An 18,605-nucleotide genomic window follows, 5' to 3' on the forward strand; every position below is an offset into this window, starting at 1 on the left:
GGCCTTGTTAGAGGAAGTGTGTCATTGTGGGTGTGGGCTTTAAGACCCTCATCTTAAGCCAGGCAGTGGTGGCAATACGCCTTTAATCCCAGCATTTGGGAGGCAGAGACAGGTGGATTTCTGAGTTCGAGGCCAGCCTGGTCTATAGAGTGAGTTCCAGGACAGCCAAGGCTATACAGAGAAACCCTGTCCCAAAAAACAAAACAAAACAAAACAAAACAAAACAAAACAAAACAAAACAAAATACCCTCACCCTAGCTGGCTGGAAGTCAGTCTTCTCCTAGCTGCCTTCAGAACAAGAGGTAGAACTCTCAGCTCTTCTAGCCTTACATCTGCCTGGGTGCTGCCATTATGATAATGGACAGAAACTCTGAACCTGTAAGCCAGCCCCAATTAAATGTTGTCCTTTATAAGACTTACATTGGTCATGGTGTCTGTTCACAGCAGTAAACCCTAACTAAGATGTGCACCTTTAAAGATTTTAAAATTACTTTTATTTGTGTGTGTGTGTGTGCACATGTGTGCATGTGTGTGTGTGTGTGTGTGCATTTGTGAAGGTGCCTATGAAAGACAGATGCGGACGTCACCCCCTCCCTTCCCCTCCCCTTTCTCCCCAGCCCCCAAAGATCTGGAGTTACAGGTAGGTGTGGTCGACTTCTTTGGAGAGCAGCCTTGCCTCTTAACTGCTGAGTCTTCTCTCCAGCCCCGTATTCCATTTCTGTCAGCTGCAGCTCAAGTGCTGCATCTTACCTGCAGTCCCCCTGGCAGACAGTGCACTCCACAGTATGAGCGAGAAATGACCGAGTGGGAAGACCCTTGAACCACCAAAGCCTTCCTCCATTAGCTCTCTAAACCAGATTCCCCGAACATGTTTCCTAGAACAAATTACTAAATCCAACTCCATGTGATGTGGATAAACAGAGCAGTGTTATAGGATTGGCTGCCAAAGCAGGCAAAAATGATTGCTGAGGTTTGTATTTTCAAGATGGATTACTTTAATAGACCAAACCCTGTGATGACCTAGAGACTTAGACTGGTTAGATACATTCTCTCTCAGGTGGGCATGGTGCTATATTCCTGAAATACCAGTAGCCTGGGAGGCTGAGGCAGGAGGATTGCTACAAGTTCAAGGTCAGCCTGGGCTACATAGCCTCTGTGTGTGTGTGTGTGTGTGTGTGTGTGTGTGTGTGTGTGTGTGTGTGTGTGTGAATTCCCATTAATTATAGAAAAATTTCAGCATACCTACCACCACAGAAAATAGTACACAAACCCCCACATGCCTATGAGCTGGACTCAGCTTTCAGCACCCATTGTCAATGTGATTTTTATCTAACAGTTTCTTTCCTTTTCTTCCTTGACTGTTGAGTTATTTTTAATCAACCTTGTGTATGTTATTACTCGTAACTGTCAGCGTTTCTTTTGGCATGTCAAAATTTTCACATGGTCATCATGCTATAAAACAGACAGTTCTTCAGTTTTACAAACTACCAGTGTTTATTTGATACTTTTTTTTTCTTTGAGATAAGGGCCTGCTATGTAGGCCTGGTTAGCCAGGAACTTGATCTGGAGACTCAGGTGACCGTGAACTTGTGGTGCGAAGCCTCTGCCTTCTGGGATTACAGATTACAACTGGGCACTACTACATTAGTCTCTCTCTCTCTCTCTCTCAAGATTATTTTTCTTTTGCCCAAATCAGAATCCAAACAAACTCAACACATCAACAATTTAAACAATGTCTTCTAAATCTGTTTAAATGTGTAAATTCACACCCCTCTCCCACCTCCCAAATCTTGCAATTTGTTGACTGGAGAGACGTTTTCTTTTTTAAATGCCTGCAGCAGGCAAGAACTCATGAAGTCATTACCAAAGGGCTTTTATTCAGGAGGCCCGTGCACATTTCTGAGCATGCTCAGTTAACACCAAGGAGTACATGTTTGAAAGATTAAAGAGACAGATGCTCTCAGTTTGCTCCATACATTTTAGTTGGAAATAAAGGAAGGGATGCTTTGAAGGTGTGTCAGCGTAGGAGTCAGCATAGGAGTTTATCCCTAAAGGGACTTGTCTTGATTACTTAGTGGCTAACACGCCCTGTCCCATCTCTTCCAGTTCTTTCTATCTTTGGCCAAAGTGAGTTCCTTCAAGTTTCTGGGACCTGTCATTTCTCCCAGGACCTTGGCTCTTCAAAGCAGAAGCTGGGATCCAAGAGAGAACACTGGGAACAAGGTTTTTATCCATACATAGCTGGCCTTTGCCAATTCCCTTTTCAGAGGTCAGAGACAGTAAATATGCTTGTTCTGTACCAAAACACCCATAATGCTTTATGTAGCTATCATCCATTTAAATTTATGGTTACAAATTTTTACTTAATGTCTTTGATTCAACCTTTGTGTCTATCTTTTAAGCCTTAGTTTCTAATTGTGTCAACATAATTGAATATCTAGCTTATGCTTCAGTTCTATTCATATATGATTGGCAAGTGAAAATTGTATGTATTAGAGTGTGCAGAAGCATGATTTTTTTTTAAACAGACCTGTCTGTATACGTATTCATGTGTTTGTGTGTGATTGTATGTGTGTATATGACTATGCCACAGCAAGCATGTGGAGGTCTGGACACAATCTCGATGCTGGTCCCTGCCTTCTACCCACTGTCACATGCAGCAGACTAGCTAGTCATTAAGCACCATGTCTCTACCTCCTGCCTCCCCTATGGGCACTGATATTACAGGTGCACTACCATATCTTGTGGTATGTGTTCTGGATTTGAACTCAGTACCTCACACTCATACCCGCTGAGTCATCTCTGCAGCTCAACCGTGACATTTTGTCATGTGGTGACATTTTGACGTGTGTTTGTTGTGGAATGTCCACCATGCCATTCCCTCCAGTGCTTATGTTTGTTTTTCTTCGATGGTTAGACCACCAGAAATCTACTATTTTTAAAAGATTTTACTTTTGTTTATGTGCATGTGTGCCTGTGTATGCAGGTGTCTGAGGAGGCCAGAAGAGGGTGCTATACACACCCCTCCCGCACTGTGGTTATGGGAAGTTAAGTCACCCAATGTGTGTGCGGGGAACTAAACTCAGGTCCTCTGCAAGAGCTCTTACCACTGAGCCAATTCTCCAGCCCCTCGAGATCTACTTTTATCAAATTTAAGATAAACAATTTGTTTTTATTAACTCTAGTCATGATGCTGAAGATGAAGCCCCAGACCTTATGCTATAATTTTATTCATACTTATGCATATGAGTGGATGTGGTTGGGAATATATGTATACAAATGTGTCTAAATATTACCAGTTACATTTACATGCATATATTATCTTTATATATATTATTATTAATCATATTGGTAAATATGTATGTGTGAAAATCAGTACAGATGTTCTTTTTTGCCTTTATAATGTGTTCAGCTCAAGATACATGGCTCAATTACTGCAGTTTAAAATCATTTAAAATAATTTCCCTCAGGGGAGGTGGGAAGGAGGCTTAAGTTTGATGTCTGGAACCTATGAGGTGGAGGGGAAGAACTGACTCCTGAAAGCTGTCACCTGGTCCTCACACCAGCTTGGCTTGCCCATCATCCCTCTCACACAAAAAACAAATACTATCTCTCACACAAAACAAATAAATGTAAAAACGTTTCCTCTATTAAGCTTCCAAACCATACCTGTTAGGCTGATGTGTTCATTTTATTTTCATTTTAAAGGTGGTTCGAATTTTCTTAATTTTTTTTTGGTTTTGTTTTATAGTGATGAAACTTCAATCAAGTGTTCATTTAGCTGCCATTAGAATCTTGATTCATTTCCTGCCTTGTCTTATGGCTGGCCTTTTCAGTGTCCCAGTTTGTCTTGCCACTGACCACTAATACAAGAAGCACACGTGATATACATGCTTATAAGGCCCTTTCTTCAGCTAAAGCACGGATATTAGTTAACACACATTCCACACCTTGCCTTTCATGTATTCCAGGGGTCACTTCATGGAAGCATTTGGATCACCCCATTTCTTCACAAAATCACCCAGAATCCCACAGTGCAGACATCCCATTGCTTATTAAATAAGCTCTCCACTCTGAGCGCTGGGGATGGCTCTAATCTGCTTTGCAAATCGGGTTGCAGTGGATGGATCTGGGGTGTTGTCAGGATCTGGAGTCATCTAGACCGGAAGCCTCCAGGCACACCTGGGAGGGATCAGTCAGCCACTGGGATTTATTTTTAAAGTATTATTAATTGCTGTGGGAAGACCCATCTTCATTGAGGGTGGGGCCATTCTCTCCTCTGGGATCCAGCACGGACCATATAAAGGGGAGAAGGTGCGCAGAGAATCAGCACCCGCTCATCGCTCTCTGCTTCTTGACCTGCGGCTTCAAGGCCCAGCTGTCTTGACATCCCTGTTGTTATGGGGTGTGAACTGTGAGCTGGGGCAATCTTTTCTCCTTCAAGTTGGTTTGGTCAGGGTTTTGTTTTTTTTTTTGTTTGTTTGTTTGGTTTTTTGTTTTTGTTTGTTTTTTTTTTGTCACAGCAAAGGAAAAAATGAAAAAACAAAAACAAACAAACAAACAAACAAACAGAAACCAAACCAAACCAAGCCTGTCTGCCTTGCGCAGTTTGTCACGTTTTGGCAGATGTGCCTTTCAGGAAGTTTCCTGAAGACGCTGAGCCAGGTCAAAGGTTAGGTGTGCGGCATCTGAAAGCATCTGAAAGCCGCATGCTGCATCTCACAGGCCATTTTGTGTTCCACCCAGCGGTTTATCAACATTCTTCATTCCCCACAGCAACACCGACCGACAGGTCATTTCCGCCACACTAATACGCAAGCGATACTGCTTTAATCCAGCACGTCGGATTGTCAGAGCCATCTCAGTAAAGCAGAGCTCTTACTCAACATCAGGCTACGCTGACAGAAAATGGAAGCACCAGGGGGCGGTGGCAGACGCTGAGGGCTTTGCGGGAGGGACCCCATCCGAAGGCAGCTTCTACAGATCAGTCTCTCTCCCCCTGGAACATGTCTCAATGTCAGGGCAAGCCGATTGCTGCTGATGTGTGTGTGACACCAGCCAGCTCCAAGGAAGCCACGTGTGGAGCAGCTTAGTCTCTGTAGTCTGTTAGTCATGGGGCAAAGAATACACAAAAGCCAACTTCCGTTTTGCAGCTCTCTCTGCTCAGTATGCTAACAGACATAGCATAGCACAGCACAGCTGTTTTATATAAGTAAACTAAACGAAGCAGGCACACACTTGTTGCAGCCTCAGAGTGCTTTCTTAAAAAGGGGAGCTGGGCTGGGAAGATGGCCCAGTGGGTAAAGCTGCTAAGCCTGATGGTCCAAGTTATGTCCCCAGAACCACATGGTGGAAGGAGAGAGACTCTTGAAAGCTGTCTTCTGACCCCTGCATGCCCACATGCACGCACAAGCATATTAAATGATAGATAGATGATATCTATAGATGATAGATATTATATAGATATATAGATGATAGATAGATGATAGATAGATAGATGATAGATAGATGATAGATAGATAGATAGATAGATAGATAGATAGATATAGATAGATAAAGGGAAGCAAGTCAAAAGGCAGCGTGCTTGAGGAATTCTTCACAGCTGAGAGTCGGAGAGTCCTGATGCTCTGCTGATTCTTTCCCTCTTCTGCATCCTTTTGTATGCTGGGCACAAAGCCCTGGCACCAGGTACCACTGAGCCCCACCTCTCGCCTCCTTCTTCTTACAAGCCAACGTTGAGCGTGCTATGTGATATTTAAAGTCTATTTGCATTCCTTCCTGTGGGCCATCTGTTTGGCTCTACCATTTATTTTTTTCAGGAGGATTGTTGAAGGCTCATTTTTTTCCCCCCTCCATGCTTCTACTTATGCCTTAGGGGATTAATCCTTTAGTCTAATTTGCTCACAACTCCCCTGATTTGTCATTTTTATTCTTACTTTGCTTGTAGTGCAAGCATTCATTTCTAAGCAGTCAGACTCACCAGGCATTGCCTTTCGGTCTGTGTCTGGGCTTTAGCTCGCACTTAGCAAAACCCCTCTGCGAGTCATAGAGACATTCTCTGAATTTTCCTCCCAACAGTTGTGTTTCTCATTGTTTCTTGACATATAAACCTACCATTTGGAAATTGTCATGTACAGCATGAGAATTAAAGTTAATTTTATCTTTCTCTTTATTTCAATGCAACTCTTTCAACAGTGGTATTAAAATGGTCACCTTCATCCAATGCTGTGAATACTGAGGGTTTTTTTTTGCATTCAAACTGGGCTAAATAATTGGACTTGCATTTGAGTTCCTCCTAGGGTCCATTGTTCTATGCCTATACATAGCAATGCCATGATATTTCGTTTTAGAGCGTTACTTAGGTGTGATGGCTACATTGGCTGTCAACTTCCCACCTGGGAAGAGGGAGCCTTAGCTTTGGGATTGTCTCCATTAGATTGGCCAGTGGGTATCTCTCTGGGCATTTTCCTGAGTATTGACTGGTGGAGGAGGGTCCAGCCCACCACAGGCAAAGTACCATCCCTATGTAGGTAGGTGGTGCCATCCCTCCACAGGTGGGCCTGGGATGTATGAGAAAAGCCATTGCGTGTGAGCCTAAGAACAAGCCAGTGAGCAACATTCCTCTCTGGTCTCTGCTTCAAGCTCTGCCCTGAGTTCCCGCCTTAGCTTTCCTGACCGCAAATATAACCTGTGAGCAGAGATGAACACTTACCACCCAAGCTGCCTTTGGTTATGGCGTTTGTCACAGCAACAGAAAGCAACATTGTTTCAGTATGTGGCAAGACCAGCCAGTTCTCCATCTCTTTACCATTCTGATTCCTTTTGCTTTTTATCTATGCTACATGAACGTCACGATGCCCTTGTCTAGCTCTAAGAAAGAAGTACTCGCTAGATCGGTGTTTAATTAATTAAGTTACTGAGAATGGATATTTTCGTGATCCTGTGCCTCCCATGAAGTCCTGCTTTTTCTCTTGCTCAACTTCATGTTTGTGTCTCTCGGGAGTGCTTTGTAGTGTTCTTGGTAGCTCCTGCACTCCTCCTGCCAAGAGCGTGTTTATTCATTCACTTGTTTTTATCCCCGTCCCTCTCTGTCTTCTCTGAACCTGAGCTCCTTGTCTTAAGGCCACTGCTCCCGGATGCTGATCTTATATTTGCTACTTTATTAGGTGATCTAACCCCTCATAGACATCTTCAACTAAGGGTTTTTTTAAGGTTTTTCCAAATATATAAATATGTCATCTGAAAGTAGGCATAGCTTTGCCTATTTTTCAAAATATCAATTTTTCTTATTGTGCCACAATTTTCTAAGCCACAAATGAAAACAGTAATTATTATTTACTTCATAATTTTATTGTGCACATAAAGTGATTATGTAAAATATGTAAAATGCCTGGAACCATGCCTGGATTGCAATAATCCCCTAATTAATATTGCAGTTATTGAATATACAGTGTAGAGTGAAAACTTATAAAGACCATTTTATGAATTATATACAGGTTCCTCTGAATTATATACAGTTCCTCTGAAATGTTCCACTGTTCTTGTTTACCCTCCCCCCCACGCCCCCCCCCCCCCCCCCCGTCTTTCCAGTGTTACAGCCTGCTGGTGTTCAAAATTTGTAAAGCAACCAATCATGTGTAACTGCGTGAAAACACAACCAATCATGTGTAACTGCGCGAAAATTCCTTCCTTTCCCTACCCCATGCTATAAAAAACCCCTCAGCTTGCTGGCCTTTGGTCAAAATTCTGTTCCTGCGTGGACGAGCAGCTTTGACCTTGGCTAGCCAACTTTCTCCCTAATAAACCTCTGCTAATTGCATCCAGGTATGGTGTCTTGAGAGTTTATGGGTGGTCGTGACTTCCCGAGACTTGAGAGAGGGTCTCCCTATTTTGGGGGTCTTCAACAGAAGATATATAATATATAAATATACATAGAATATATGTGAATGTATATAGAATACATATGAATGTATATATACACACATATATGCACTCATGTTTGATAGAATGAAAGCTATAGAGTTAAGCAATTCTTCCTAATATGAAGCATTTACACACATTTAATTTGGAATTATGATGCATTATAAAATCACTTTCTGATTAGTGGTTGAAATTTTTTTATATTATTTAAGTGCTATTCTCACAGCATTTTATCATAGCCATATATCATTTGTTTCTATTTCATAGTTTTCTTGAGATTAGAAATAAATAAATATGCAGTATTATTTAATTATATTAGGTATATTTAAACAAAAAACATACAGTGTGTCACTGGCATAAATGGAGAACTACTTTCATTGGTTCTAATCCTTGTACTTTAAAAAATTTGTTTCTTAGAACATTTCTGTTGATTCTAGGTTGTGTCTTCAGTCACATTTTCTCCCATTTCTAGAATTCTCCCCATAGACTTATTTCAATCATGAGTTGTTAAGCATTTTCAGGGGGGTAGTGCTGATATTATCACAATGTAATTAGAATTTGGAAATGTGGGGTACAGCAAGGATGGAGTTAGATCCATGGTGCATGCAATTATCAATAATTTAGTGCCAAAGCTTAAACACTGTCTCTAATTAAAACCTGCCCATTTCTTTAATGGATCATTAAATCACCAGAGCCAGTACCTCATGGCCTGACTTTATATATTCTTATATCAAAAGTGAGTGGGTAGTCTGTTTATGTCTCCCCAAATATGACACACAAAAACTGTCTCTTTAAGAAATTAAGATTGGGCTGGTGGCATGGCTCAGAAGGTAAAACTGCTCACTGTGCAAGCCGGGTGGCGTGAGTTTGATCCCCGGAACCAACGAAGAAAATGTGGAAGGAAAGAACTGACTTCACAGAGTTGTCCTCTGGTCTTCACATGTACTCCATGACATGCATGTGTCTTCCCCAGCCCCTTTCTACCCTGCAGCCGCCAGCGGGAACCGGGCTTACCTGAGAGGAAGGCTGAGAATGAAAGGGGAATGGAGGGCGAGAAGAGATGAGGCCAAGACAAAGTTCTCTGATCAAGGCCCCAAGTTTAATATTTTGCTTTCACATATAAAGAGTAAGCCCCACGCCCCAGAGTCTCTTCTAGGTTCAGCCCAGGGGCTGGGTGAGGAGATAGCAGGTGTCAAGGTGTCCATGCTAGCTCAGCGGGCTGTCCATTCTTCTTAGCTCCTGTAAGAGACTGCAGGGGCCAAGGCCCGCAATGCAATGCATCCCATGTCCTATTGTTTGGTCTCTTGTGGTAAACAGTGTTCAGGCCTGCTCAGGCTGGCTTCTCCCCTGTTATGCTTTGTTAATTGACGTAGTTTGTGAGCTTTGGAAGAGCCATCTGTGTGCTATAACTAGAACAGTATATTTTTCTTCCAAATGTCTGGTGAATTAAAAGGTCCCACGGTCCCTAGCATAACGGTCCACAGCATGTGCTTAATGCTAGAAATGGCTGCGTGTCTCTACACAAGATGGGGACAAGAAGAAGGACAAAAGGAGTATAAGGGAAAGAGAGAAGGCGAAAACTCACGGCTTAGGAGAAGTAGAAGCACAAGCTATGATAGAGCCATTCAGCCACACGAGGGGTCTCTCTGACCTGCTGGGCTTCCGTTTAATGGGGTCACTAGAGTTTGAATCTGAAATGTCTCCCATTGGCTCATGGTTTGAATGCCAAGTCGTCAGCTGACGGTTTTGAAGAGGGAGTGGGGTTGGGAGAGGTGGTGAGCATTCCTGTCTGCCGAAGATCCGAAGATCTGTGGTGTGTTCCGAATTGCAGGAAAATAAGAGTGACAACCACACAGAGGCCAGAAGTGTCAGTGCCTGAGGTGCACAGAAGGGAGGGCTCATAGCAAAGCCGACAGCCATTCCTCCATCCGTTTATCCACGAGGGTCATCTGATAGATCTTAGGTGTCAGAGACAGATGGCTATGGTCACCACTGAACCAAATACAGAGCCTCTGCTTTCATGGATGGTCTTTCTTTCTTTCTTTCTTTCTTTCTTTCTTTCTTTCTTTCTTTCTTTCTCTCTCTCTCTCTCTCTCTCTCTCTCTCTCTCTCTCTGCCTTTCTCTCTTTCCCTCCCTCTCTCCCTCTCTCCCTCCCTCCCCTCCTCCCCTTCTTCCTCTTCCTCCTCTTTCTCTTTGTCTCTTAAATTAAACAGGCAAAGAAAAACCTCTGTGAGGCTAGCCTAAAATTCACTGTATAACCTAAGATGACCTCAGACTTGTAACAATCCTCCTGACTCAGACTCTAAAATTCTGGGATCACAAGGGTCAACCAGCATGCCCAGCAGGCTCATGCCATTTCATGTCAGTTCAGCAGCAGGCACGAGGGCTCTGAAGAAGGATAGACTCAATGTTGGGGAGGAGAAGACCCCTGAAAGGCCTCTGTGTGTGTCACCAAGATTTGAAGAAGGCAGGAGAGTGAGGCAGAGTGGAGAAGGGTGTTTCATGTGATGGACCTACAAGCCCTGAGGCTGGTGTGTATGTGTACAGAAGCAGGCAGAGAAATAGTGTATGGACATCTCAGGCCCGGGGCAGAGTTTACTTGCTGTGAAATCAGGACAATTCTTTGGATTCAGACCAAGAGTGATGTTACCTGGCTTGTATTCTAAAAAGGAGCCTCATGGCTTTGTGTAAGGCAAGGGTTTGGGGAGAGAAGTGGAGAAAGTTGCACAGAGAGAAGAAGTTGCCACTCCCAGAAAGTGGGTCATTTTTTTATGCTGGGATGCAACACAGTGGGATGCAACACAGAGCTAACTAGATGCCATTAGGATGTTCCCTGGACCTGTGGATGCTGTGGTGTGAAGGAAAAGTCAACTCCCCTTCAGTGGTCCACTGTGGAGCAACGGTTTCACTGGTGGTGAGTGACGAAGAGAGACAGGGATAAAGCAGTGAAGGACTGTGGCAGAGAATGGAGCCAGCGGGCAGCCATGGAAGTAGAGAGCAAATAGAGACTGGTGTGGACAGCAAACCTTTGCTGGTGGACATTTGACTGGCGGAGGGGCTTCCATGTTGAGTCAGGATTGCACACTGCTGGGAATGCACAGCTAATGAACTAGAGAGTCAGCAGACTTCATAATCATGGTGCGTTCCATGTCACTTCAGAGAGAAGGTCTCTGGGGGCTAATTCTTGGTGGATGCTTTATTTTTTTTCCCCTGTATTTTAAAAATATGTATTATACTTATGTGTATCAATGTTTTGCCTGAATGTATGTATGTGCCCAGTGCTGACAGAGGCCAGAAGAGGATGTTGCATCTCCTGGGGTTATTAACAGTTGTAAGGTGTCATGTGGTGTTAGAACCTGAACCCGGGTCCTCTGGAAGTGCAGCCGGTACGTGAAACTGCTGAGACATCGCTTCAGCCACATCCTTGCCTGTTTTTCCCTTGAAACCTTGTCTCACTAGGCAGCCCAGGCTGGCTTTGAACTCTCGATCTTTCTGTCCCAACATCCTATGTGCTGAAAGAACAAGCATGCTCCATCACACCTGGCTGGGAATGCTAATTAAAAGCTCTTTATTTTGACGTTTTTTCCTATGAGGATACGCACATTCTTCAGAGTGATAATTCTACTTTGACAATTATTTAATCTAAGATAGATAACAAAGGGTGTGCTCTAAGATTCAGCTACAGTTATGATATGATGCTTATATAACAATAGACTGTTTCAGAATCATAGAATTTAGGAATATCAAGACTAAATACCCCGCTACCCCCCAGCAATGGGCAAAGAGACAACTTGGTGGTGGTGGTATTCTTTTCTTTCTTTCTTTCCTTCTTTCTTTTTTTTTTTTTTTAAAAGATTCATTTATTTTATTTGTATGAGTACACTGTAGCCATCTGAAGAGGGCATCAGATCCTATTACAGACACTTGTGAGCCATCATGTGGTTGCTGGGAACTGAACTCAGGACCTCTGGAAGAGCAGTAACTGCTGAGCCATCTCTCCAGCCCTGGTGGTGGTGTTCTTATATCAGTCAGGGATGGCAGTTCTCTGTTCACTCTAGCTTGATGCCTGGCTTGGTGGCCAAAGCTGTTTTATGCCAAGGACAAGTAAAGTCAAATCAAATCAAATCCAGGCAGTATGGAAGGAAAAAGACAGACAGAGACATGCGTTCTGCCATGCCATGAGGGTACAGGTGGGGAAAGATGCTCACAGACCTTTCCTCGTCCCCACGACACATGTGGCCATAGACACACAGAGCCACCTACCACCACTCAGCAGTCAGGGAGGAGGAAGACAAAGGCTTTGGAGCACCAAGCCATCCATAGACCTGCCCTCCTGCCCATGGCACAGATGAGCCATAGACACTGCTTGCAGCCATTCAGGCGCCCACTGCCAGCTCGCAGCAACCACAGTGAGCAAGTTTGTGGTAGAGCAGCATGAGCATTGTGAAGAAACATGGAGCTGGAGACTTGAGGTTGGAGAGGAATAGCCTGCTGTGAGTGGCCAGAGCTACCACCGGGTACCGTGGTGAGGTCCCAGCGGAAGACAATGTCTGTGTCCATGGTGAAGCAGCATCAGGGGTTGGTGTGGATGTCTGTGGCTCATATTACCACTAAAGGCTACTGGGGCCAGGAACCATGAGGAAGGAGCTTGTACATAACTGGACCTGCCCTTCACTGGCGGCAGCACTGAGGTTGGGGGGTTGGGGGAGGCACAGTGGAGCTAGCCCTGAAGGCGAGAGCTAGAGAGAGCTGGCCCTGCCACTGACCTGCCGTGTGGCAGCATGGGTACAGGATGATGCCTTCCCTCCCCTTGCCCCTCAGCACCTGCAGCAGTCAGGAGAGCTTGTTAGAGCGGGTGAGCTGGCTCTATCCCTCGAGGGTTGCAGCATGTGAAAGAGTGGGCCCTGCACCTTGCCTGAGCAGCACAGTACACAATATGGCTGGCCTTGGTCAAGAGGGCACAGGTGGGTCAGCCCTAAGGGTGAGAATGAGAGAGAGCTGGCCACGCCACTCCTCTGCTGTGAGGTCACCTGTGGAGGAGTGGAACTCACACCCTCGGTTTCCTCCATCACTCCCTCACCACAGGAGGAGTCAGGAGAGCCAGAGAGCTGGACCTGCCCCTCATGGGTCACTGTAGCACTCAGGAGAGTGGGCCCTGTACCTCACCGGGCAATACCAGAGAGTGGCAGGGAGCGGGCTCCATGGGAAAGCAGGCCCTGGCTTTGACTGGGGAGCACAGAGGAGCTGGCACTGGAGGCATGGGTGTGGGTGAGCAAGCTCTGTGGTCAGGAGAGCAGGAGAGAGCTGATCCTTCCGCCTGCCCATGGCAGCGCTGGGTGGCCTAACCAGAGCAGTGCTGGAGTGGCCCTGGTGGTGTGAGTAAGGGAGAACCAGCATGCTGACCAGGTCGGGTACCACCAGGCCCAGATCCAGGGCTTTGAGTTGGCCCACCCCAAAATCTACATTATCTATGAACTGTTGGGATGCAAGAAAGCTCCAGTCGTGCTGATCCAAAGCTGCAGGATTTCCACGACACAGGGCAACAACAGGAGAACCAGGAGGAGTCCCGTGAGGATCCAATGTTGATGCTGTCACAGGAGATGGAGACCTAGAACCAGACCAATGACTCATTGCAATGAGTGTTTGCAAGTGAAGATGTATGGGCGGAGGGATACACTGTGTGTGGAACACACTGTGACACACTACGGCTTCCATGATGAGATGCTTTCTATGCTTTGTTTATTTTTCGTGTGTGTGTGTGTGTGTGTGTGTGCAATTTTGGGAGTGTTGCAAAAGCAAAGGGTAGATATAAGGGGACAGAGAGATGAGCAGGACTGGGGTGCATGACGTGAAACTCACAAAGAACCAATAAAAAGTATTTTGGAAAAGAGTAGATATTGTACAGTCCACCTTACAAGAGGACACACACACTGACACCGATGTGTGTAATGTGCCAGGATATTTAATTATATGGGCATGGCCGTGATGCATAGATAGTGAACAAGATAAGCAAAGCGGACACTTCCATACTATGCCCTTTGCATGTTGTGATCTTGTTAGCTCACATCTAAGATTTCTCTGAGTCACAGGGTTTAAAACAAAGTAAGACATTATAATAAAAAAGCATTCCTTACTTCAAAGTAGAGTCTCTGTTTAACATCCTCCCCTCCCTGCCCTCCCAGCACCGGTGTGGGTCGCAGGACCATTGTAGTTTTAGGTTTTAGGATGCTATAAGCAAATGCAGATAATGAGAAAGAGCATGGAAGCTCCCCATTGGCTATCCCACATGGAACAAGAAGGTCTAGGTCAGCCCAAGAGTGGGGTTCTCTTTCTATTTGGTCCTTTCTACTGGGTGTGGTTTTTGGCTGACACAGAGACAAAGGCTCATCTTGGATCAGGCTCAATTGTGCAATTTCCTGTCTTCTGGTACCTGAGTCAGCAGAGCCTCTGTGGGAGGGCAAAGCAAGACGGACACAAACTCAGGTGGAGCAGCCTTGGATACAACCAGGGCTTCTTACTTCCTGCCTCCTTCCGAGCCTCCTCTCCACGCTTATTTGCATAGGTGATGTAATGTGGGACTTCAGAGCTAGACTCTAAAGTCTACCATTAAATCCTGGCTAGCCAAATATCCTTGGCTTCTTCTTTTCATTCACGTATCAAAAGGAGTTTTAAAATGTTGCATTTCACAGGAAGAATGTAAGGTTTCAATGAATGGAATCTGTGAGATCTTAGAAGACAGTCACACAGCCGGCTACCGTGTGGCTAGCTATGTCTCCATTACCACTCAAGCCAACTCCATATCACAATCACTGCCACCACCATCATCACCACCACCACCACCATCACCACCACCACCACCATCACCACCATCACCACCATCACCACCATCATCATCTCCACATTCTCCTCCTCAATCACTGTATCACCATTATCACATGACACCACCACCCTTCCATCAGTGATGGTCAGAAATAATGGTTCTCTTTCAAAATTGTGTCTTAGATTCATGTTATTTTATTTGTTTTTAAAATATTGCCAGGAGAGGGTAGTGGCGGGGGCACAGAGTAGGACTCTGGTGATGGCTTTAAAGTCTGAGGGTCTCAGGGCTTTCTAGCTCTCTAACTGTATGGGAATACTGATAATACCTTGTAACAAGTCCTAAAAAGTTTCTTGTCCTTTCTGAGGGTAAAAAGCTGCTGATTTAGGCAATTGACACCTGTAACCAACAGCAGAGGATACAATAACATGGCCTTTGTTCTATCTCAGCAGGAACTGCTGACTCTTTCAACCTGCTAGTAGCAGGAAGAAAAATGGACACTTAGAAAAGTGGTTATAGTGTTTATTACTAAGTTGTAAAAAGTTTCCTATGAAAGCTATCTAAAGGCGGAAAGCAGAAAGATCCTGGGGGTGGGAGGAGAAAAATTCTTTTCTATCTCCTCTCATCTCTTTGTCCTTAGTACTTATACATCCTTCAGAATACATGATCCCATGTTACAAAGTTCCTACCAAGTTCACACAAAAATGAAATCATAAATTGAAATAGAAGTTTACAACAGAGAATGTTTTCATGCATATCCTTTAGGAGTAATTATCTGGCTAAACATCCATTACCTGTCTAGCTCCACAGGTTTACTGAAGGTATAAAACTATAACTAAGTTATTAGTGAAATTTTGTATAGATAAACCCAGGCAATATTTTATCTTCTGTCCCAGCACCTATAATAAATCATTAGTTTCCTTTTTATGACCTTTGGTTAATTGTTTTATAACCTCTTGGAATGTGTTCTGAGTAGGAGAAAGTCTGGTTACTATCTAAGAGCAATTAACTGATGACACTTGGGAGATTGGAAGAGTTCTCATTGCAGTTTTGACTACCAGAAAGGTACCTAATAGCAGTCCTGTTATAAAAGAGCTTAATAATCAACAACATAATTTTAGGAATTCTTACAGGATCATCATTAAGACTTAAGAAGCCGTCTATTTGTCTATATAGCATCACGGCAAGGCAGTACATCTTCATGGATCTGCAAAGATCTGCTTCAAAGTGGTGGGCTATTATTTAGTGATTGGTATATATGTTTAATAATAACAGGAAAAGAATATTAATAGCAGGAATCTTTCCTAAAATGAACCCCTTACAACCTAGCAGAATAAGAGAGAACCTGTCACAAATTATATAATAATCTGAAGCAGACCATCTCAGGATGATCACCTGTTAGTTATTATCTTGCCCCATTATGGCTTCTGACAAAATACCACATTTTAACCGAGCAGACGAGACAGTGTCTAGAAGTTCAGCAGCATCCTATCCACCTTCAAGTCTTTACCGTTGGACACGTATCATCCTGTGACTGCCGTTGCGTAACAGCTAAAATGGTAACATGGCTTCTGGCCGTTCTGTTGCCTCATTCCCATTTAGTAACAGAATGGCTAGAAGGCACAAACTTGGGTGCTTAATTTTTCAGAGTATTTGGGAACAAACCTATGGGGTCAGTATCATACATGAGACCTTAGGAAAATGTTATTTTTTTCTTTCATGCTTGTAAATGTTGGGTGTCTATCTTCTGCTATCCTATATCACTGTATGCCAGCAGACTTGCCTGACCAATCATTCTTCAACTTTTCTCTCTGAGGGAAGTCATGACTCTGAGGAGGGGAAACACACATACACACACTCTCTCTCTCTCTCTCTCTCACACACACACACACACACACACGTGTATGTGTAAGAAGTCTACTTTGTATACCCCTCATATTGTAAGATAAGGTTTAAAATACAATTAATTCAGACCAGTGAGAGATGCAGACAGAACACTTTCCAGGACACACACTTCAAGAGCTTAACTCATTGATTCGCCTTTGTCTTTTTCCTTGTTTGGAATATAGATGTGATGGCTAGAGTCGCAGCAGCCATTTAGATATTGTGAGGTGATCTTGAGGATGAAGCCATACACAAGGACTAGCCACACAGAGAAACATGAGCATGTAATTCGAGTTCATCTTCTTCAGGCCTCATACTAAAATAAATAATAAAAACAAAGCCATGCATTAACCTATGCATTTTTCTTTGCCCCCTTGCTCTTTCTGATCTGATAAACTTTATAAACTTTAAACATTTTGCCTGAAGCTTGGCATGGTGACCAGTTCCTGTAATCCCAACATTCAAAAGTGCTGCAGCAGGAGAATGTCAGTTTTGAACCCAGCTTGGGATATATAATGAGGCTCTGTCCTCAGCTCTTCACCCCTCCCTGAAAACATTATTTATTTTCCCATTGGATTGGTTAATACTAATGTTATTTTTCATAGAAAAACACTTTTCTTACTTTTATAATCAATTAATAAATTAACCAGATTAATACATTTATGTTACCAAACATGTGACATTACCAAGAATGTTATAAACAAGGTAACAAAGGAAGGTGATTCCTTTCGACTGTGTATAAACTGCCAGCCAGTCTCAGTTTAATGGTTCCATTAGATTATGTGTCAGCAGAAGTATTACACATACCCAAGTAGCATTCCTCCAGGATATTAGTGACATTATGTACACTTCATACTTAGTGGGAATTGGGCCTAAAATATGCTCCTTTTAGGGCATCATGATTTTTTAAAAACCCCTCTTCCACTACAAAAAAAACCCATTTTCAAATGAGAAAGTGCATTTTAGATGATTGTCCCAAAACGAGTCATTTTCTGTGGAATATATTACTGTACATCACAAATGTCATTTGGCACCATCAACATCTGTGAGCACATCTCAAAAGCACATTAGTCCGAAAGCCATCAGCACACCTTCATTTTCTGCACTTTGTGGTCCTTTTCACCTCCGATGCTGTTTTAATGTCCATCACGGAGTCCTGAGGGGAGTGGAAGTCAAGGGCTGTGGTTAACAACTGCCTCATCTCCAGAGAGTGCTCTGCCAAGTTCACGGGGGTGATTCTTAAAGTTGAAAGACCACCCACATGCTATTTTTAGTCTGAGTGTTGCAAAAAGGTTAAGATACAGTGTTGTTCTCAAGCCACTGGCTTTTAGAAAATGAGCCTGGGTTTGAGAGGCCTGGGACTTGTTTCTTACGGTTGTGGATACAATGATTCTCCGCCCTCGTTTCCTTAATACCTGTTGCCAGTGGAGGAGTCATTTGTTGATTTCTCCAACAGCACAGCTACGTCCTTGATGCTCTCTTTAATGTTGTCACAGGTCAAAACAGAACTGAGGGGCTCAGTGAATGAAGGAACTTGTAGCTAAACCTGACAACGTAAGTTCAAGCTCTAGGACCCACATGGAAGGAGAGAAAGGATGCCTGCAAGTTGTCCTCTAACCTCTACACACATACATGAACACATTAAATAAATGGGTGAGTGAATAAATGAATAATTTATTTTAAAATATATAATGAACATCTTCACAAAAGGAGAAAAAAATCAAATGAAACTTCCTAATTAAACAAAAAGCAATGGTTTTAAGATGATTCCATGGAGGATGGAACTAATCATTGCACAACTTTTAGCAGAGGGACCAAGACCGTTCAAGAGAACACGTAAGCACAAAGCCGGTGCACAAGCCACAATGTGAGCTGCCGAGGTCCACAGAGAGCATGCTCCAGAGCTGCCGAGGTCCACAGAGAGCATGCTCCAGAGCTGCCGAGGTCCGCAGAGAGCATGCTCCAGAGCTGCCAAGGTCCGCA

This window comes from Arvicanthis niloticus, chromosome 2 (genome assembly GCF_011762505.2).
Source record: "Arvicanthis niloticus isolate mArvNil1 chromosome 2, mArvNil1.pat.X, whole genome shotgun sequence".
Taxonomy (NCBI): domain Eukaryota; kingdom Metazoa; phylum Chordata; class Mammalia; order Rodentia; family Muridae; genus Arvicanthis; species Arvicanthis niloticus.